This window comes from Macrobrachium rosenbergii, chromosome 49 (assembly GCF_040412425.1).
Source record: "Macrobrachium rosenbergii isolate ZJJX-2024 chromosome 49, ASM4041242v1, whole genome shotgun sequence".
Lineage (NCBI taxonomy): Eukaryota > Metazoa > Arthropoda > Malacostraca > Decapoda > Palaemonidae > Macrobrachium > Macrobrachium rosenbergii.
Genome location: NC_089789.1, coordinates 18,107,383 through 18,129,718, shown reverse-complemented (window position 1 = coordinate 18,129,718; position 22,336 = coordinate 18,107,383). Strand labels below are relative to the sequence as shown.

The window sequence follows — 22,336 nt, the reverse complement described above, 5'->3', positions numbered from 1 at the left end:
ACTGAACTTAACATTTTCTTTTCCATTCTGTCTGTCGACAGGCGCAATAAAACAAATCTATATTGCACCTTTCTAAAATTGTCCCTGTTGGGGATTAGTGCAATCAGTGCACCTTACGTGGTTCACTGTAGGCATTTGACGGAAGGTGTTTGCAGAGTCCCTTCGGTCCGTAATTGTACTTACTTTTCAGCCTTTTTGCTTTATTTCCACCCCCTCTTTCTTTCTTCAGTCTCGCTGTCCATCTCCTCTAACTGTTATTTCTTCGCCCAACTGTGAAGTTTTTCTGCCAGTTGCACTTCTAGGTTTTGATAATTCAACTCATTATTTTTGAATGTCCTTATCTTGCTGTCCAACCACTCCAACTACCTCCTCTCTTCACTGACTTAAGCGCTTAATGACCGAGAGTCAGAGTTTGGTTGACAGCCTAAATTTCAAGAAAATCAGTTCCTCTTCAGTTGTTATGTCGACGCACTGTATGTCAATAACAAGCGAGAATTACAACCCGCATTCGCACCTCAGTGTTTCCTAAGGATCGCTGCCACTTCGTATAAGTCAGGGAAACATTAAGGTGCTCAAACCGCCGGGTCTTGTGGGAATATTGCATCCAAGACCTTTGAAAGAACAGGGGCACTCCAAGTTTTATGGAAGAACATGAGAATGTGTCCGCTTTCTGCCCTCTCAGCTGTCGTAGGGTGGGCCAACATTTCCGGAATGAATTTTTGGCTTACTAGAAAATCTTTGTTATGATGAACGAACGTCATGAAAAACTAAGTTGTAGACAATTTGGGATTTCTGTCAGCGTAGGAAGATACAGTGAACCCACTGCAGCCATTATTCCTTCTTCCTCTGCTCAAGAGTCACTTTCCTCCATGGCTGCCTAAATGAAGTTTGATCACTGTATGAAATTTGGCAATGGCCCACATATGGATAGGCTAATAATAATAATTTTAAAAACTGTAAACTCTTGTGTTCTTGAGATCGGCTCATTTTGCCTTCACCAAAATTATTCTTCCTCACGATTCTTATTCCATAGGAAATAAATGAAGTGAATTGCACGTCAGTAATGGTCAGTTACAATATGCGGACAGTTACAATGCGCGGTCAGTTACAATATGCGGTAAGAGGGGCTCTTACTAGGTTTTCTGCGGCTCTCATTCTGCATTCTGATTTTTGATGGCTGCAGTTGGTTACGTCTTTTTTTTAAGAAAACAAATATTGTATGTTTTCTGTATTTTTCCTCAAATAAGCTTAACTCTTCTTCCTATACTTCTTGTATTATTTGTTTAGAAAATTTCTTATCAAAGAAATGTTGCGCTGTTTTCCATTCCTTTGAAATTATTATTATTATTATTATTATTATTATTATTATTATTATTATTATTATTATTATTATTATATTTTTGACACAGAATAGGACCCTGAAAATTGCGAAGCTACTAACCATACGAAGGGAAAGGCCAATTAACCACTGTTCCGATGGGACCTCAAAATCTCTCTCTCTCTCTCTCTCTCTCTCTCTCTCTCTCTCTCTCTCTCTCTCTCTCTCTCTTTCTAGTAACTGCACATTTGAAAAATGGGAACTATGAAATGTTCCTACCACTTCAATCATCACTGAGTTACAGCAAATTCTGAAATAGTTGCCTCCTTCCTCGTCCTTTTCCTCATAATAATAATAATAATAATAATAATAATAATAATAATAATAATAATAATAATAATAATAATAATAATAATAATAATAATAATAATAAAAAAAAAGCAGCAGAAATTATGGCCACGTAAAGGTTTATACTTTATAGGACATTATTCCCTATGGGTCTGAATCTCTTATCCATTGTATTGACCTGGCAGTTCACAGATGAGCAGTTCAGATAGCCAGGAGAAGGACATCTAATAAATAACACGCAGATATCCGAGTGACGGAAATTGGGTGCCTTCTATATTCCCTGAGTAATGTCATTGCATATTTAGTATTATTATTAAATTACTTCCATGGATTTCAATTACTTTAACCCGAAATGTTTTGCTCTTATACCCTGAGAGATTCTAGTGGTATATTTTGAATGTTTAATAGAATCTGCGGCTTTTAAACAAAAATATTGATGAATAAGCTTTTAATGAGAGGTCATTGGCCGCTTCAAAAGGTTCCGATATGTTTTATTTGGCAAATAAAATCGGTATAACGCTTTTTCCTCTTTTGAGACAGAGATACGGTAAATTTATCTTTCCTTTTGGTAAATGGTATTAGTCTTAGTTCTTGAAGAGTCAAACTTTTTCCTCTTGATAACCGTTCTTTCATATAACTATGGCTCCTAATATTGGATTTGTATACTGTATACATTATACATTATATATATATATATATATATATATATATATATATATATATATATATATATATATATATATATATATATATATATATATATATATATATATATAAAGTGTGGATTTTTTCAAAAGTGTAGGAAAAGCAGGTATATCAAATATTATAAAACCAGTTTTCAGAGCTTATTCTATTAATGTTACTGATATTTTAAAGTCATTTTGGAGGGCTGGGTGAGGATAACATATCCTAATAGGATAAGATCGTAGTATGATAATAATGATTTTACTTAGTGATGCTCGAGGAAGTAAATGTAGATGGCGCTACGTGTCCTACAGGGACTTGACTTCATGATTCCTGCTTCCTTGTTTTTCTCAGTTCTACAAACTAGACGCTGTCTCCATCGTTTTACCTCCTCAACAGCATCTTTTCTCAGAAGAAGCATCTCAAATGAGCAAGGTTTGTGAGCTTTTATTAATAAAAACAGATTTAGTGTTTCCCATGGGTTTCTGCAAGTTTCTTTTGATTTTTTTATTTAATGTTTTCTAGACGAGGTCAACAAAGTTGTTGAGTAGGACAGGTATGGTTGGTTAACTTCTGCTTGCACGCTTTATTCATAGTTATGCCACCCAAGATTCCAGTACATCTACCTAGTTGCGTTCCGAAGCAAATGGGGTTTGGGTTCATAAATAGCATGAGCTTATTCATTAAGCAAAAAATTTTCACTTTTTTGATCAGGTTTCTTTACTGATTTTGTAACTGGGCTGCCTTGCTTGGTTGTACATTTCACTCGAGTTAGCTAACTCCGAAAACCGAAACCATCCCCTGATTGTATTCGGATCGCTTCAAAAGTGGCTTTCAAGGTGGTTGGGATGATTTAAGGTTTTAACCATGATGAAAATTTCGAGTTCTTTCGGAAGGAGTTTCATAAGAAAAATCAATTCTAGTTATGTTTTAGGTTCCGAAGTTTCTTGTGGATTTTGCAAAACAGAAGTGTTTAACTGCAGCTTCGCTAATCATTACCATGCGTAGATGCAACTGCAGAAACTATAGTAAATTGAACAAATGTTTCAAGTTAGAATACTATGATTTGTCGTACGTAGGTCAGAGCTGACTGATGACTGCTGCATTCATAATATATACCGGCGATTTTCAGGTACAAAATGAAGAAAAACTTTAAATAGGTTTAAAACTGAAGCATAGGGGTGACATGCTGGGAAAATTGGTCTAATTAGATATTGCGGAAGGTCAGTCAGAATTCTCTCTCTCTCTCTCTCTCTCTCTCTCTCTCTCTCTCTCTCTCTCTCTCTCTCTCTCTCTCTCTCTCTCTCTCCTTCTCAAAAAAAAAAAAAAAAATATGCAGGTGTTGAACTGAAAAGTGATAATCTAGCGAAGAAAGACAATTTGGGAGATACAGTGAAGAAGAGGACTGTGTTTATTCGAGAAGCTAACTTAAGATAGTTTGAAGTTACTGGTATGTACAGTATATGTACACCGTGGGTTGCTTAGCAGGTTGTCAGAAACGTTAGGTTGCCAGTGAACTCTGTCTGTTACGTGGTGTACTCCAAGTAGCTAGGTTAATTGTTGGAAGTAGCCGAGATAAAGCAACTGGTATACATGGCATGGTAACTACTGCAACAAAAAATATCTGGAAACTAAAACCTTGTGAAGGTATTGATTTATTTATACTGGGGTTGTGGTTTGTTCATTAGTTGAAAGTTATGTAATTTTATCGCCGATGTAAGAGAAGTACCTCTCGCAGGTAGGACTGCCCATTTTATGACAAAAAAATATCTCTCGGGTAGGACTAAATGAAAAAAAACTACCCGCTTTATGAAAAAAATACCTCTCAGGTAGGACTATCCACTTTATGAAAAAAGCTACCTCTCGCAGGTAGGACTACCCACTTTATGAAAAAAATACCTCTCAGGTAGGACTATCCACTTATGAAAAAAGCTACCTCTCGCAGGTAGGACTACCCACTTTATGAAAAAAATACCTCTCAGGTAGGACTATCCACTTATGAAAAAAAGCCAGCCTACCCACTTTATGAAAAAAATACCTGATGAGGTAAACTATCCAAAAAAGCTACCTATTTGACTGCCCCACTTTATGAAAAACAATACCTCTAGGTAGGACTATCCACTTTATGAAAAAGCTAATGCCCACTTTATGAAAAAAAATACCTCTCGGGTAGGACTATCCACTTTATGCAAAAGCTACCTCTCGCAGGTAAGACTACCCACTTTATAAAAAAAAAATACCTCTCTCAGGTAGGACTACCCACTTAATGAAAAAAAGTTAGTCCTGGAAGTTGAAGGGCTATTGAATTACGAACAGACCAGCCTTTAAATGCCTGATGACTTAAAATTCAAAAACTAGTTATTTGTATTCATAAATGTACTTGTGTATCGATTATAATCTTGAGACTAGATGATGATCATAGGGTGAATTCGGAGAGATGCTAAGCTTTCGCGTTGTTGAAAGGATAGCGGCAAATTAGTTATTATGCAAAAAAAAATTCTATTCTCTATTTTAGTTGGGAAGGTCTGATTATGTATAAGAGTCTCCATCTTTATTTCAGATGGAAATACATCTCTTTAATTGATCAATTTAATGAAGTGCTGATTCTTGACTCATTATATTTGGGTGAATAATTGATGATAATCTGCCAATGGGAACATGAGGATTATGAATGGAAACCGAATTGATTGTAAAATACATCTTATTGTAATGGGAATTTAAGTATGGTAACGTGGATCTTGATGAAACCTACAAAGGTAAAGTTTGACGTTATTTTAGTTATACGGTGTTGGTCCATTTTATAAAGGTTAAAAGAAATTTGAATATGACAGTAATGTTTTAGGTTTTGCTAGACCTGATTTTTGCGTAACTTAAATCTGATTAGGCTTAATGCCTGGTATTTGGAACGAGATATTAGTGAGTAGATGCTATCCTTCAGTTTCCACTTACCACCAAAATCTTTGCTGCTTAATGAGACATTATCTGCTTTATTTTTACTTCAACCTTTACTTCCAAATGGCTTGTTTTATGCACATTTTAACACGGAAAATGTCATGTGAAAACTCAAGAGTTACATCAAAAATACTCCAAAAATACCATTCTTAAAAATGCAAATAACTGCAGATTTCAGTAACTTTATATTGTCCTTTCTGGAATTTCCAGCTTAATGTTTTACGCCGGTTCATTTTGATGTATTTCCTCATCGATGTATAATATATTTCGTTTTGTTAAAAGGCTATCATTCTAGATATTGTTACCAGTTGATGAACTTTAATAATAGGTGTCAAGTTGAATATTTAATGTTCTCAAAGAAACTTGAATATTTTTTTTTTCTCTCGAGGAGGTATCTGGTTAAATTTGATGGACCATGTTTTGAATTTTTTCAAGTCACTTTTCTTTAGCTTTGTTTGAAGTTTGTTTGGATTGAGAATCTGTTTAGATTAATTTTCAATAAATACTCTTAAATGTTAGTTTTCGACGCTTACTCCTCTGAAAATGGTCACTATTTCAGTACTGAGGATTTGTTCTGAAATCGTTGATTGATATTTGACGGTGTTTCTCTTCCACATGAAAGGAAGCTTTTCCATGACTTGTTTCAAGAGGCTTCACGTTTTGGGCAAGGTGAAGAAAATGGTACGGAGAATGAGCAATTGCTTACCACTGGGCCAGTAGGGGTTGGCCAGAGGGCCCCTCCTGTATGCCGAACTTTGTATCTACCCATCATTAGGGGGTTTGCTCTTGATTAAAGATTATTTTATCATAATATCATTGGTTAATAAGTTTTCCTGTGTGGAAAAGTGTCTCTTCTCAATAATATAGAATAAGAATCTTCTTTAAATGGTCACTGACCCAGCATAATTTTTCTTGTTAGTAAATTCAAGGTTAAAGTTACAAACTTCGTCATAATGACGCTTCTTGTTAAGAAATGTCACTGAACCTATCTCAAGGGAAAATGTATTCTGAACTTTGTACAGAATCTCTCAACCCTTGCATAACACTTTTATTATTTTCACATTTTCTGTTAGATTAATTGTATATTTTCATGTAGTTTGACACGCTGCTTTGTGTGTTAGTGGGTTTTTTTCTTTGTGTGTTAGTGGGTTTTCATAGTTGTGACTCGTTGAAATTTGAATCTATGATAATTTTTTTCGAAAGGCTTATTAAGGTTAATGATCTGTTTCATTAAAACTTTAGATGTGATGGTGATTTGACAGGATTTGTTACATTGTTTTAAATGTAACAGTGAATAACTAAAACTGAATTATACTGATAGACAGGTCTATGGACGATTCAGAGTTTTTAGCTAGAGCTACTTAGTTGCATCTGATTATGGAAAAATTAATCTAAATATTCAAGCACCTGAAACCTACAGTCCAACTTGAGATTTAATTGGTTGATAATTTTAAGCTTATAAAACCTGAGGGTAACATGAGACATTTTAACTTCTAGTTTGACTTCTTCAGTGTAAAACCCAATGGTAGAGCTTGGTAAATTAGTAATTATAGGGAATCAAGGATGCGAATAATAGGTCACGATAATGGTATGCCCTGTCAAGAGGGCAGACATTTAATCTGAACTGTCACAAACTTCGTGACTTGTCAGTGTTACATTTTTGTGTGATTATACCTGTCATTTCTCCTCATTAACTTAATTTTAACATACTGATAGTGGTTGTTTTTAGTAAGGTTGAGTTAGCATTAAAGTTTTAAAGTCCATGGGTAAATGTTAGATGCTGTATTGGTTTATTTGGGTTCCCTAATTCGAAAGTCTTTAAATAGTCATTAGCAGTCAACACAATGGTTAACAAGGATTACTTATTTATTCAATATGATTACAGTTTAATCAAAATTTAAATTCCCAATGGTGGTGTTATATTTTGAATTACCTGACTCCGAGTTTGTTTGATAAGAAGTGGAAATGCTGCACAGTAGATAATAAAAATTCTTCAGTTTTTGGCCAAATTAGGAAAGGGAACAGCACTTTTGACTGAAATTCAATTATATAAATTAATACATGCTGATGTGATTTCTTCGAGAAAATGGTTAATGCAGTAGGGAAGGAGGAATGTTGGTATTTAACCTCCTTCGCCTTAAAGGTGTTTTATTGGTCTCACTCCAGTCAGGTATTTCTACGGGTATTAAATTTCATTAGTTTTGGTAACTGAGTAACAGTTAATCTTGTAAAAGCTTTATAATGATTTCCTTAAAGTTAGGACTTTATACTTATTTACTTGGCTCTACATTAATCCTCCAGTGGTACAAAACTAGTAATATGCATTCCCTTAGGCCATGAGAACATTAAGATACAATGTGGGCACCCCTGTCAGTGCCATTCTGTTGCCCTACTCATAACTCCTGCCAGTATGTTGTCTCTTTGAAAGTGGTAAAGATCGCATGCACAAGGTAATCCAGATTTGTACAGTGAAGCCACATATTGTTACATAACCAATTTCCTTGACATCCAAATGTTTAGTATATTAGAGCTCACAGGAATTAGGTCACCAGCGTAGTTAGTTGTTTCTCTAGATAGGGCAGTTATCACCCGAGTTGTTACTAGAATCACACTGACAACACTTTGCAGTTAGTGTGATTTGTAAGAAGTAATTATTGATGCAATTTATCCCAACATTACATTTTTCACCAACTGAAGTACTGCAGGAATGAGTGGCGAAGCCAGGGTGTATAAGAGCTTCTAACTTAATGGTGGACATAGGGCCCTATTTTGTTCAAGATAATACCGACTGGTTGGTGACATAGTCTTGAGAATTTGCACGAAGGTTCCCCAGTACTGTTACTTTTGATTTTAGCGAAGTAAAAGTAATATATCTGACGTTTATTCGGTATAACTGGTAGTTGAATTACTAATGTATATTCGTTGAAATCGGGAATTATGCTATAAATGAAAATTGTTCAGTAAACTATTTCCTTTCATGATTTTGCATTGGTTATTGCACAAAACTGTTAGTTTATAGGTTATCGGGAATAAGAATATTTTGAGAGCATTTCAGAATTAGAAACATCTCTAAAAAGATGGCAAAACGTTTATCTTGCACTATGGCACAGAAAGCTCATTACCTTTGAAATTTTTGAATGTTACACGGCCTCAAAGAAGTAAATGTTACATGTTACTCATGGGAGTATTGTGAATAAAGTATAGCTCCAATTTAGCCAAAGGTCTGGAATAATAAGCTTAAACATTAAAGTGTCAAATATGATAGTCTGCCTGTAAATGCAATTAAATGAATTTGGTTCGTAGGTAGCAGAGCTTTAGTGCGATTTTGAAGAAAAAACCCGCTAAATGGCTTGTCTTAAATCAAGAAAGTTACTATATTCTAGCGAAAACTAGAATATACCGTTTTCACATGAGAACTCGAGAAAATTTTTCGTTTACCTTTAAATATCATTACTGGTTTTATAGTTGTAATTCATTAGTTTCAGTCTCCGTGTATAAATAAAAAAATTTTTCTTGCCAGATTGTTGCTTAATGTTCATCACAAAATGAAACCTGCACGAGAGTGTACTGCTAAATTGAGCACTTTTTATAGCGGAGAATGCTTGATTGGTGAAGAAAGTACACTTACAGAAATTCCAATGGAAGGAGCTTCAAGGGCCGAGCGAATTTCAGTACATAGATCAGGTAAGAAAATTAGTTGAATGTGATTATTTGGTAGAAAGGAAACGTATTCCTAACCATTTCATGTTGAAACGTCTTAACTAAATTTTCAAAGTTTTAGATTAAATTTTAACTTGAAAGCTGCATCTTCAGTTTCAGAGAAGTAACTGGATGAAAATACCTCTAAATCAATAATATTGTAATCTGCTGTGGAACTGAAAATTATTGATAGTTACTTTGCTTGCTCTGTTAATGTTAACCTGCTTAGAAGTTTGTCTGAGATATACGGAACATACTCATATGTTATTTTCTAACTTGTTTTACAGGACTTCACAGCTCATCTGGGAAAATCAGGTAGCCAGCTGATGAAAGCTAATGGGTAAAGTAAATCCAGACCATTAGTTAAGTATATTTCCAAAGCTTGGAAGGATAAAAGCTGTACTGTTGAGAATGTATTCGAAGTTTTTTGTTTTTAGTAATTTTAGGATGATTAGTTGGAATAATGGTTCATTTTAATATAGTTTGAATTAATGTTGGATTGACATATTCAACATTTTAAAAAGGAGTCTTGCAATACTGCTTTTGGGGAACAGTGGAAGAAAATGGAATGTCTAGAACACAGAATGAAGACCTGACATGAACTTAATGGAAACAACTTTAGGAATGTTGTCCATGGAACTTATTTTCGTATGTAATAGGGGTACAAAAGTCTCGAGATACAAAATTTGCCCCACGTTTGAGTATGAGAATCCTGAGAACTTTGGAATCTTACATCTAGCAATATCGTAATTTGTCGTAACTTCGTTGCACCATAAATATATCAAGAATTTTGTAGAACTTAATTTTTTATCTTAGGTTCTTCAGATTTATTTTTCAGTATTATAAGTTGCATTTTTATTAGACCCTGAAAATGTTTCTTCTTAATGGGTATAATTTAGTATAAGAATGTAAAATTTAAGTTGTATATAAATTATTACCAAACTGTGGGCTACTAAGAATGAAATGTAAAATTTCCTCATTGGTTTCCCAACTTAATTTTTCTTAACGAGAGAGATCTACTTAACAATAGTATATTGAACTTCAAAAACACATGAATGGGGTAGGTGATTTGTAAATGTTTTTAACTTCGAATGTAATAGGGTAGACGTTTTCAGATGGAACAGATAATCCATAGATATTTTAACGTTTTGAGATGGAACTGACATTTTAATAGTCTAAAGATTTTGATTACACCAGATAGATATTCACTAAAATTTTCTCTTTAAAGATTTACAAATTATTTTTCAAAGCAGCAATTTCGATAGATATCATTTGTATTAACTCTCTTCAGGTTGGTAGCTCTCTATTTTGACATTTTCATTATGTTGTCTAATCTTAACAAGCCTGGTTGGAAAATTAAGCAGTAGTACTAACCTGTGTACAAGTTTAAAGACTAAAACTTCTTATGCATAATTTTTTTTTTTTTATCATCCAGCGCAAACACTTTGTTCATATTTGATATTTTTATTTAACTTTTAGGATTTGTTGGCCATCAATGTATCTGTATATTCAGTATACTGGCCTAGATACTGCAGGAAGGAAAAAACGTCCAAATACTGAGAAACTGTAGATACTGTAGTCGTTAATTTCGGTTGGTCTAAACATTTAATAGATTTATCAGAAAAGCAGTATGTCAAATAATACATTTTATTCTGAACCAGAGGTACGCTCTACTGAACAGACTTGATATGTTATATATATATATATCTATATATATATGAACATGAATATAGTATATGTATAATATATACACACATATATATATGTATATATGTATATAATATGTTTATATATATATATATATATATATATATATATATATATATATATATATATATATATATATATAATATATATATATATATATATATATATATATATATATATATATATATATATATATATATATATATATATATATATATATATTAATTATATATATATGAATCTAAAAGCTCATTTTATTCAGCAAATGCCTAATCACTTGATAGTCTTGATCAATCATTTATAACCATTTTTGTTTAGATTGGAATTCAGTTCATACTTTGTTTGAAAGGTTACTATACAGTTACGCAATTGTGCACTGGGAATTTATATAATTAAATCAACTTTTTTTCAGGCGAAGCCAGTTGTTTGTTTACTGGGTGTTGGTGTACCGGCTCAAGTTACCAAGAAGGACTAAGTAAATGTTCCAAGGATATTTTGAAGCCGCTAGGACAAGTCATCATATTCCAGCTATGGACTGAGAAATGGACGTTTTACATTAGCTTGAGCCCTAATTCTCCAGGAGAGACTTGGTAAAACCAAATACAATACTAGTGGGACCCTTAGTGCTCTAAGCTAACAGTTTTCAGTCGAGTAGTTTCAGTACTTTAAAGGCAACCGATAATATTTACTGGTATTATGTTAATGATTTGTCCATATTTGGAACCAGTATGTGACAACATTTTGCTTTGTTGAACATTCTATTTAGTTCCAAGTAACCATTTAACCTAACGCCTCTTAATGTCTTCATACTGCATTTTAGTAATAAAATTAGTAAAGACTTAATCATAAATAGCAACCAAACACTAGGATTGAAAGTCTTGCCTAAGAGAATTTTTATTTTTGGCGCACCATTCTCTGATACGTGATTGCGTTTTAAAAAACTATATTAGATTCGTGAGTCCCTTAATCTTGAATCGCCCTCTTTTACCTTGATGTATCAACCTATAAGCTTCACTTATTTCCCTTACCCTTAGTTTGTTACATTGTGGCTTAACACTGCTAAGTTAACTTGCCCCAAAATGCTCCTAGGTGAATCGGCGTTAACAGATACTTTTTACGTCAAATAGACACTGACCAGGCCTTATGAATGTATTAGTCTCTCTCTCTCTCTCTCTCTCTCTCTCTCTCTCTCTCTCTCTCTCTCTCTCTCTCTCTCAGCTGCTAGTAACCTTGTGCATCTGCGGTAGCTTTTCAACAAAAATTTATTTGGTCAATGGCCAACGTTGTTAGCTTTGTAAATTTGAAAGTATCTACTAGTCTATCTTGTGACAGTAGTTTATTAGGTTCTGATTTTTTTAACTGCTTTTGGTAATTTTTCTTTGGCCTGGAGGTTGGTTGTAACGATGCCAATCATGGCAATACAACAAAATGTTTTGGTTAAATCAGTTTAAAAACATGAACTAAATCCTTGCGCTCCCTCTGTTCTTGCTTAACGGGTTTTTTTTACGAGCTGCGCGTCAGTTCTAGCGTCTGGACTGCTGTTTTTCATTTGAGCCTGACCTCTGGGTACTGAAGCTCACGAAAACATTTTCTGCTATCCAGATGTTTTAACTCACACGTAGTCTTTCCTGACTTGTGTAATAGTTGTTACTGGCTTTTGGAAGCAGAAATTCAGTAATTACTGCTTAGAGAAATGCTTATTTGAAGTTGCTGCGTTAAGTTAAATGGTTTTTGCATGTCGCTCTTTATTGTAGGCCTTAATAAGAAATGGGTTTGGGATGATTTTTATAACGGCCTTTGTCTGTGAGCTACGGTTTCAGTTCTTGAAAAGTTTAGGCGACCGTTCAAAGTATTTTATATTTTTTGACCAAGAATCTAGTCAAATACATTTTCATCAGAATCATATTTGCTCCAGAAGCTTCGTCTTTGTTTGGATTCAGTGAAGCCTTTGTTCACAGCTATAATGAGAATTTTCATTCTTATTCTTCGCAAGCTGCTAGCGGCCTTGTGTAGCCGAGATAGCTAGCTCTGTTGAGGGCCCTGATTCTTTCTTGGCTTGTTTAGAGAGTTTGAGATTGTTTGCTGACTTGTGTTAAGGTTCAGTATTAGACACTCAAACCTGGGTATGGTGTTATGCCCAGTGCACATCTTTCTTGCTTAAAAATTAACCTGTCAAACACAATATAGGCGTCTATTCGACTCGTTACATTTGATCTATTTCGTAGCTAGATATGGAATGAACTTTCCAAAAAGTTTAACTTTTTAATCTTTAGTTGCATTAGTTACATAATGAAATGTCATACTCTGCTGTTTATGCTTAAGCGGTATGAATTTTTATTGTTTTTTCCTGGCTTGGTTACTTCGAGGTGGTAAGAGGGCAATGTTGCGGTAAATAAGATTCTCTTGGTTCTTTCACTGAGACTTTAAGTGGTTGGACTGGTTTCACTTTGAACTAAACCCTCGGAATCATACTCTGATTTTCCTGTTACAACCTTTTATAGCATTTCGGTACTTGTCTGAATTGCTTATACTTTGAAAACTTTTCCTGATGAACACTTTCTTGAGTGCATCTTTATTTATTCAAAGTACGCTAACAAAAGATGTCATTCTAGGACCTATTATACTGAAGGTTAGTGGTTTTTGAGGCTGAAATCCAGTTTTGAAATTTTTTTCGGTGGATGGTGGTAAATTAACGTGTATTTGTATCACTATGTATGAAAACCCTAAGAAGATTTTCATATCTTTAAATTGACATCTTTTGTAGAAATTAAATAGTCTTTTTTTTGCAATCCACGATTTCAGAAACATTTTTGGAAGTTGATTTCGTTCAGTGCCCTAAAGGATTAAATTGACAATCTCTTAAGAGATCTGCTGCCCGGTTTCCTTGTTGAAGCTTTCAGAAAGTTCGACAGTTACCCTCAAGCAATATAAATTTTCTGTAGGTTTGTGAATCATTTATGTTCATATCTTGTATGAGGTCTTGAGTCCTGTAAAACATTCTCTCTCTCTCTCTCTCTCTCTCTCTCTCTCTCTCTCTCTCTCTCTCTCTCTCTCTGTGACACACAAAATGCACATTTTATAAAAGTAAGAAACACAGTCAATAGCCGAAACATACTTTAGGCAAACTATGTGAAACGAAAATTGCTTTGCCCAAATTAATCTTAATTTATGAAACCAGGCGCGCAGTTTTGATTTAGATTTATTTGTAAGAGGAGGGATTTCTTAATTTTATTACGTTTGTCCTTTAAGGTCAAATGTCTCAAATTTTGAAAGTAACTTGCGTGGTATCATGAAGCCCTTGGACGCCCTTATTTTTCATATCTCCTTTGATTAGCTCGCTCCTTTTGTTCTTTAGTGTATTCCTGTAAATTTGAACGTTCTTACTTAGGTATTATGAGTATCAAATTCACTCTCTCTCTCTCTCTCTCTCTCTCTCTCTCTCTCTCTCTCTCTCTCTCTCTCTCTCTGTTGCCTTTTATGGACTCTCTAATGCCGTATTCTCCATCTTTTGTTTCCTTCCTTCAATTCTCAATGCCGTTTTCTCTCTCATTCCATATTGTACCGGTTACAGTTTCTTAGAGGACTTGTGTGTATGTGTGCGCGTGTTAATTTTAACAAAAAATTGCTATCAAACCTCAGTAACCCAAAATGCTATAATAAAAACTAAAACCTCAGTGAAAACTTGTGCATAAGATTAAGGGTGGACATTGTTTATTGACGAGAGCAACTTTTGTTAATCTTTTGTCAGTGTTAAATCTGAATAAGAGCCTGGCAATCTGAAAGAATGGTGGACATTTCAGTAAGATGTGGAAGAAAATTGTTATAAATTAAGGTTTTGTGTTCGGTTTGCTGAGCGTGGATGGAAAGCTTTTGTGGTCACTTGATGCGTTATATAGTTAAGGTCAGCGAGTCTGTGGAAAGACTGTGGCACAAGTATGAGGGTCAGATCGCCAGACAATATTTTCTGGGGTCTGTGAGTCTCCCGTGGAAAGTGTGCTCTTCGTCTGTAAAGTAGGACAAGATGAGGCTTAGGATAAGAAAAAAATTCTAACCAGTAACTGAGTAACTGTTCTGCTGAATTCAGTTCAACTAAAGCTGTTACGAAGTATGACTGAACTTATTTACCACTTTAGAGAATGCTTTTTTAGTGAACTCTCTCTCTCTCTCTCTCTCTCTCTCTCTCTCTCTCTCTCTCTCTCTCTCTCTCTCTCTCTCTCTCTCTCTCTCTTTCTGTGGGTTACATGATTCCTAAAAAAAAAGTTACGTAAAATCTTCAAATATGGTGAGGAGTATTAATATTCTAGACAAGTTAATTACAACTTTCGAAGATTGCTTAAAAAGTTTTCTTTAGATATTGGCAATTTCAGAGCTCTCATCCCAAATCCTGTATCCTACCAACTTCCACAAACTGGAAATGTAAAATCTTATCCACTCATGGTCAGTGGTCAAACCCCTCCCCCCTTGCTCCCCTCCCCCACCTAAACCCAGTTTCTTTCTCAGCTCAGTAAATGACATCACTTCCAAGAAGGGCTGTAGTGTGTATGGAATAGACTTTTCGTCTGGATTGCTGTTCAGTTTCATGTGACGAGGTTCCTTCATCTACTGGTGTAATGACAGCAAAAGCACTTAAATGTATCCAATGTCAGACTAAGTCAGAAGGTTACTTGCTACACTGATAATGTTGGGATATTTTAGTTAGTTTTTGTCTACTTTCAGTTCAATTTTACCCTGACTCATTCAGTCGTGAAGAGCTAATTTTGTTGTAAGATTTCTTGATACTTACAGTATGTTTGCCAGTAATTTGATATTTAAAATATAAGAATTCCCGGGTTATGTTAATATATTGGATTTCTGAAATTTAATGTAAGTTCAAGATCTGAATTCTGACATAAGCCTTGTTGCGGAAGATTGTAATGTTAAAATGCAAGTTTTTGTACTAATTTTGTAAGGAGTATTGATTTTTGTGTGAATGCATTATGCACTGTTTCAATAACAAATAACTTAACTGTAAATTCAGATTTGTCAAGGTTTGTTAAGAACTGTGTAAAGATGTCGATGTTAGATATCCATATTGTACATGAGAAAGTATGACTTGTCAGATTAGAATTTTAGGATAGTTAAGGTTTTTACCTAATAATGCAAAGTCTGTTAACTATTTAAGTATTTAAATATTCAAGTTTACATTTTCACTTGTCCATCGAAGTCTAGCAACTTTGCCCTTTCTATTGCACTGACACTTTGGCTTCCTGAAAAGGGGTCCAGCTGGGTTCATAAAAAGTCACTGTTGTCGCTGATTTTGCTTCATTAATGTCCATGACATAAAGAAAGGTAAATGTCGCTATAATCATCTTTGGAAGAGATGTGTGATAAATTCCTCTAGCTCGTTCCTTTGTTGTTTACTTTAGAAGGTAAAGGTTGTGTAATTTCTTGTTCTGTTTCTGGTTGCCTTTGTGCTTTGGGGGTTCAGCAGAGATATGCTGTCATTTGTGCAGACCAGCACAATTTGCTTGCAGGTTTGGCATGCACTTTAGTCTTGTTTGGCTGATGGACAGATTTCTCACAGGTTGTCTGGTGTTCAGGAATCGGTGAGCAGGATCGAATTACACAGAATTAAATCTATCTTGATATGCAGGAATACACTGATCTTAGAATGCCCTTAATCAACCCTTATTTTATTGATGTGCAAGGATTTTTAGTTCACTGAAAGTTGCTGAAATAAAGCAAGTTGGTCTATATGTCGAAGCCATACTTGTTTAATGAGCAAGCTATATAAACATCAGTAGTCAACTTATGGAGGCATTCATACGAAAATTGTCAACTGCCTACTCATGCGTTTGAATTCCTGGTTGATTAAATATTTAGTGCGCGACGGTAGTTTGCCACGGAAATAAATAATGAAGTAATGTGTTTTCCTTTCCATGGCATTACCAGTCTATGGGATAATTTGGCTAATAGGCCAGCTTTTAAAGTTAACTTCATTTGGAAAGTTTAAACAATGAATCAATAACCTCTACTTTAAACGCCATCTGTTAATTCAATGTATCATGAAAATATCTCATTTAATTTCATAACGTATGAACTACAATGAAAGTAGCAACTGTATTTTATCAAAATCATCCTGAACTTGTTACCTTTGAACCCCAGTTCATGTTGTGATGTATACTGAAGGACCGAAATGTTGACCTACATCTACTTAAGGCATAATAAAAAAATAAGGTTGAAATTTGTGTTAGAAGCCAAGCTGTAGGAAAAGCATAATGGCACAAGCCCAGGGGCCTCAAAAGGGAAAGCAGCCATGTGAAGGAAATAATTTGAGAACCGAATATACTGTTAGAAAAATATAACAAACACTCAAAGAATAACAAACAAAGATTAATTACGCAGTAAAATAAGACACTTAAAAAGTAACTACGACCTCCTACAGAAGGGTTCCTGGAAGACGTAGGATAAGTTCTTCAGAAAGCACTCATAAATTTGTTCCTTAAAAAAACAGGGCTCTTTAAATCTAGTAAATTACCGTGGATTTTTAAAATGCAGGTGTACCTTTGAAATTATATAAAAAAAATATTCCAGTGTGGTAAGGCATATGTGCATTTAAGTTTTAGAAGTTTACCAAAACCCTAGAGCTGTTTACAGTAGCTGGGAGCCTGACTTTTGTCAATAATCCCAACGCAAGACCCAAAGTGTTCAGTTCATGGGAACTCAATTTTTTTTTTTCTGCCTGGGTTTTAAATATCAAAATATTCGAGAAGGGTTTCTAATTGGAAACTATGCGCTTTGCGAGAAAAAATCTTAAGTTCGGTCGAAAGCTCTCTCTCTCTCTCTCTCGTGGCACACTGAAATCTGCTAATTTGTTGTTTTCTAGAAAGTGCAGACACAGATGATAGTGCTAGCGACTTAACCAGGCCCATAAGACAAACATATCATTAGCTTGTTCATGAACTTATGGTAATGAGAACTTCAAATATCTCCCGTTGGAAGTAGTTCACATTCGATCAGGAGAGGAGTTTTACTTAATATTGCTTGATCAAAAATGTTTGTGATTTGGACAAGAACACTGATATTTGGTTGAGCCTTCATAGAGCAGGATGAAAATTTTAGTTTTAAAGAGTTTTCAATGTCTAAAATTCTAAGATGCATAGAGCCTTGAATCATTCCACACTGGTACCAAAAGTTTTTCAAAATGAGTCACCGGCCAAGGAATGCAACTAATGTAATGGGCTAGCAGTTTTTGATGTGTCCATACAAACATTTTTTAAGATCTTAAAGGTCGAGTCTTGAATTTGTCCGTTATACCACAACCCTGTTGTGCATTTATAGATATGAAAGCAGGAAAAGCAGAAAGAATGGTTATAAGGTGAATTAGGCAATTCTTGCTTTGTACTCGGAAACAAACGAGTAGGCGCGCTTTATAAATTATGAACTCTAGTTATAAATTACTGCCTTGATGATCTTGGCAATACCTCGTAAAGGCTTATTTTATACTCAAAATAAGTTTAGCTGGAGATACCAAATGTGCATGTTCATCATAGTCTTTAGTTTTGATAAAATTTCTCCAAGAAAATGTTAATGGCTGCAACAAAGGAAATATACTTTTCAGTATCATTGAATGAAGATATTGACCAAAAGAGTTTTTATTCAACTGTTTTACATTTACACTACTGCATTTTCTCCAAACAATATTGTTCGGAGTCAGATGACCCAGCTCTTAAATCCATTAGTCCATTGATTCTGGCACTGCAACATAGAGCCCACAACAGAATGTGTTGATTAGGTTTTTATTAGGTTATTCCTTGCACATCAGTATATTTTACCAGTATCAATGAACATGGGGTTGAAGTGCGAGTTAGGACGACAAGTTTGGTTGTTTTTTAGGGCTAGTTCCTTGAATTTCAGACCCAATAATGGATGTCTTCTGTCTTTTGAATGGTCTTTTATGGTAAAACATATCCTTTGAGTTATTTTTTTATGAACCTTGTATCCTTCGGAGGGTTTTGCTTAAGTTCCATTTATGATGATGCTGGTTGTCCTCTGGGCAGTAGTTTTGTAACAGGTTCTATATCTTAATTCCTGCTGTCAAAGTAAGTTGTTTCTGCAAGCCCCTATGACCCATTGATAGTATTTGTTTCCTTGGGGTTCCATTATCTACGGGAGTTATAACTGTTCATTACATGTACTCTGGGAGTTTGTTAATCTTTGAAGTTGATGCGAATGTAAGCCTCATGTACTCTGAGCAGTTCTTTTAATATCAAGACAGAAAACAATAGAGAGAGCTCTGGGTTAAGGAAGAGTTGCATTCTCTGTAAGGAACCACAATACCAACTTGACAAATTTTTCCTTGGCCATGACCGGCATAGGTTTTTATATAAGGTGGGGATGATAGAAATCTGGCTCAGGACTATATACAGTATTAAAGACTGAATGGCCCCATAAGGATTTCAGTTAGAAAGGTCAAATACAATTCCAGAGTTCATCTGATCTTGTCAAAGTCTGGTAGGTCGTTGATCTCCGTACCGCTGGTATTGGTATTTGCTCTCAGAACCCTCTTGACTTTAAATCTCCACAAGTAAGTGGCAGATAACGTCCAGTAGATTTCGCATTTTGATACCTAGGTGAAGTCAGGTAACTTAAGAATCACCCATTCTGACGAGTTTTCCATTTCTTTGACGTTCAGCATGTAGAGTTGTGTGTGTGTGTGCGCATCGTAAAAACTTTTACTGACCTGCTTTTCATAGGCAGATCTATTAGTTGGGAAAGAATGTCCACTAGCATGCTTTTACCTTCCAGTGATGGAAATTTGTTTTGTAAATCTTGCTAGTCTTGGTCTCATCAGGACAAAATTTAACAACGGGGAGTATTGCTCTTATTGAAGTTTATTCATTTATTACCATAATTCTTGATAAGGAACCGCGAGAAGTTAACTTCAGTGTAAAGTATATAATAGAACATGTTGTTAGAAACGTGAGGAAATCACGAAAACTATACAGGTTTTGAACATCTAAACATCTCAAAACTCAAGAGTCATTTTAACCAAAAGGAGTTATTCTGAATGCTGTTTTAGTGTTTTTTTATTATACTACTGGTTACCATTTGAAAATCATTCGTTTTATGAACTGCATTTGTTCTTGTTCTTTATCGGTGTAGAAAAGGCGGTTGTGTTGTGGACATCATTACTTTTAGTTTGAGGCTCTGTTGATCTGGAAAGAGGTGGTTGACTTTTTCATTGTTATTTTATTCTTTTGGCGCTTCAGTGATTTGTAAATGGTGGTTGTTTTCTGTGCAGTTGTGGCTATTTTGAGTTTTTATTGCTATATAAAGGTTTTTTTATGCGTGTGTGCAGTCTTGTCTTCAGGATCTCATTGTCAGGAATAATTGGTTTCTTGTTCAGTTGTCTATTTTGTCCTTACTGGTGTAAAAGAAATATGAAAAATCATTTTGTATGCTTTTATTTCGGTGTAATTTTTTTTTTTTTTTTTGTGCCGTCATAATTATCTTTATTGTGAGTCTTTGCCGGCATGAAGAAAGTAATGGGTCATTTGGTTAGGTGGCCTCCTTGTTGGGTCCTGTGATGGAGGCTTCGAATTTGGAGGATTTTATCGCACAGACAAATCCAGACTGATTTGGTGGTCCACGTGTACCGGCGAATGTGACTTCGGTCCGATCTGGCCGCTCCGTTGGGGGAGGGAACCAGGAGTGGTCGGGGCAGTAGCCGTGCCCGTCTCCTCCTCTTTACCCGACTCAATCAGGGACAGACGATGGGGCAGAGTCAAGGGACGCAGTGACCTTTTGTGTGACCTTGTCTGCTTTTGAGGGGGCTTCCAGTGTCTTCTCTGTGCAATAGATTGGTGCTGAAATTGCACACCCAGACTTCAGGATAGCAGTTTCAGATTCTAATTGTTTTCATTTTTGTTACTTGAAAATGTTCATTTAAAAAGTCATTCATTCCTCAATTCCATTATTAGCTTCTAAATACCGTCAAGTTCCTTATGCTATTAACTTTCAAATTCCCCAAGTTCCAAATACTTTTCATACTGTTCCCATTGGCTTCAGGTCACAATGTGTGTTGTTTGTAAAATCTGAATAAAAGTTTCAAAAAAGAAGGAAAGGGAAAGCATTCAAGGACCTAGTAACTTTTTTATTCAGAAGCAAAATAGTTGCCTTTTAGTCTGTTACTAGGCGGGACAGGGGAGGGCCTTGGTGGGCTTTCCTTTTCCTTTTTCTTATAAAAGATAATAACTGCACAGTTTTCAACTGCACAGTTTTCACAAATCTGACAAACTTCTGAGCTGCAAAAAATGCTACAAATACGATGCATTTGTAATTCCCTTCTTTAAAAGTTACTAGTTTGAATGGAGGAAGTTCTCGTTTTCTTTGGTAATAAAAATTTCTCATTTTCTTTACGGAAGTGTTGGGGGTCGGGGGTGTTTGGCGCTCTGTCATTTGAGGTGTGCGTATGGCTTCTAGAAAACGGGATTTACATTTGAGAACTCCGTCATTGTCATAGGTGGTGAACGTGCTCACAATTGAACAATATTCCTTACAAAACAATGTACTGAAACCTGTTTTATAACATTAAATCTTCTACAATAAAAGACTGTGTTGGATTTCAGTAGTTTTACTTGGCCTTTTTCTAAGGTTCCCATCAGCAAACTATTCCCAAGTACTAGTGTATAATTGAAGTAAGGTTCCCCTCAGCAAAGTATTCCCAAGTACTAGAGTATAATTGAAGTAAGATTCAAAGTAATAAACCATTTTAAGCATAGATTTAGAGAAAATAGTGTCATGATCGTGTTTTGTCTGTTGGAACTCTACCTCGCAGACAATTCAGTTTCAAAAGTCACCATAATTTACATTACATAATTGCTTAAGCCCTTCTGACTCTCTTGTATTTGCGTGGGAACATACAAGACTTCTGTTGTTATGCATCAGTAACAAAGAACTTTACGTTGGAAATGAATGGCAATCGGGATGGCGAAAAAAGGGTATTTCATACACTAGGCCCCTCTAAGCGAAGTACATGTCGTCAGCTGTTGCTGGTAGAGGAACGGGGTTTTGGGTGAGGTTGGGGGCGGGGGGGCGGTTAAGGAGAACACTCCTGATTATGGACTTAAAAAAAATCATAATCTAATGATTATGATTTTTATCATTAAAAATGTCATTTATATTTTACGCACGTACTTTATATCTCGTTTTCTTTGGGTAAGGATTTATTTGTATCGCTTTGTGTCATAAATAAAAGCAATTCATTAATCTTATTTTTATTTCCCAAGATTCTTAGACATAATAGTGAGTACACGTCCTATTCTATACAGTACATTCATTAGTAATTTCTGTAAACAATGGACAAATACAGCAAGTTACATCAACTCTGCAACATTCTCAATTTGCAGTAATTCTTATCACAAACTCATCGGTCCCATTTACAAAACAATACACGGTACAACGTGAAAACTTATGCAGAAATCCATAAATTTAATTTTCTGTTCATTGTTCATTTTTCAATGCTAACAGTTCTATTCTCATTTTTTATACACAAATCAGTAAGTCTCAAAGAAATCAACATGAAATCAACATGAAATTCAGTCCCTCTGTAGAAATCCCTTGATCAGTTCGTCTCCAATAAATAAG

At 35.1% G+C, this 22,336-nt stretch overlaps 1 long non-coding RNA gene across 2 annotated transcripts; it reads left to right on the top strand.

Moving 5' to 3' along the window:
• Positions 1–2,566: 2,566 nt before the first annotated feature.
• LOC136832130 (uncharacterized) lies at positions 2,567–20,783 on the top strand. 2 transcript variants are annotated; one of them, XR_010851082.1, is made up of 4 exons: positions 2,567–2,785; positions 8,823–8,986; positions 9,289–9,341; positions 11,121–20,783. It is a non-coding gene; the product is annotated as an uncharacterized lncRNA (long non-coding RNA). The 2 variants fall into 2 exon arrangements; XR_010851083.1 differs by having other exon boundaries at positions 2,568–2,785; positions 9,289–9,316.
• Positions 20,784–22,336: the final 1,553 nt, after the last annotated feature.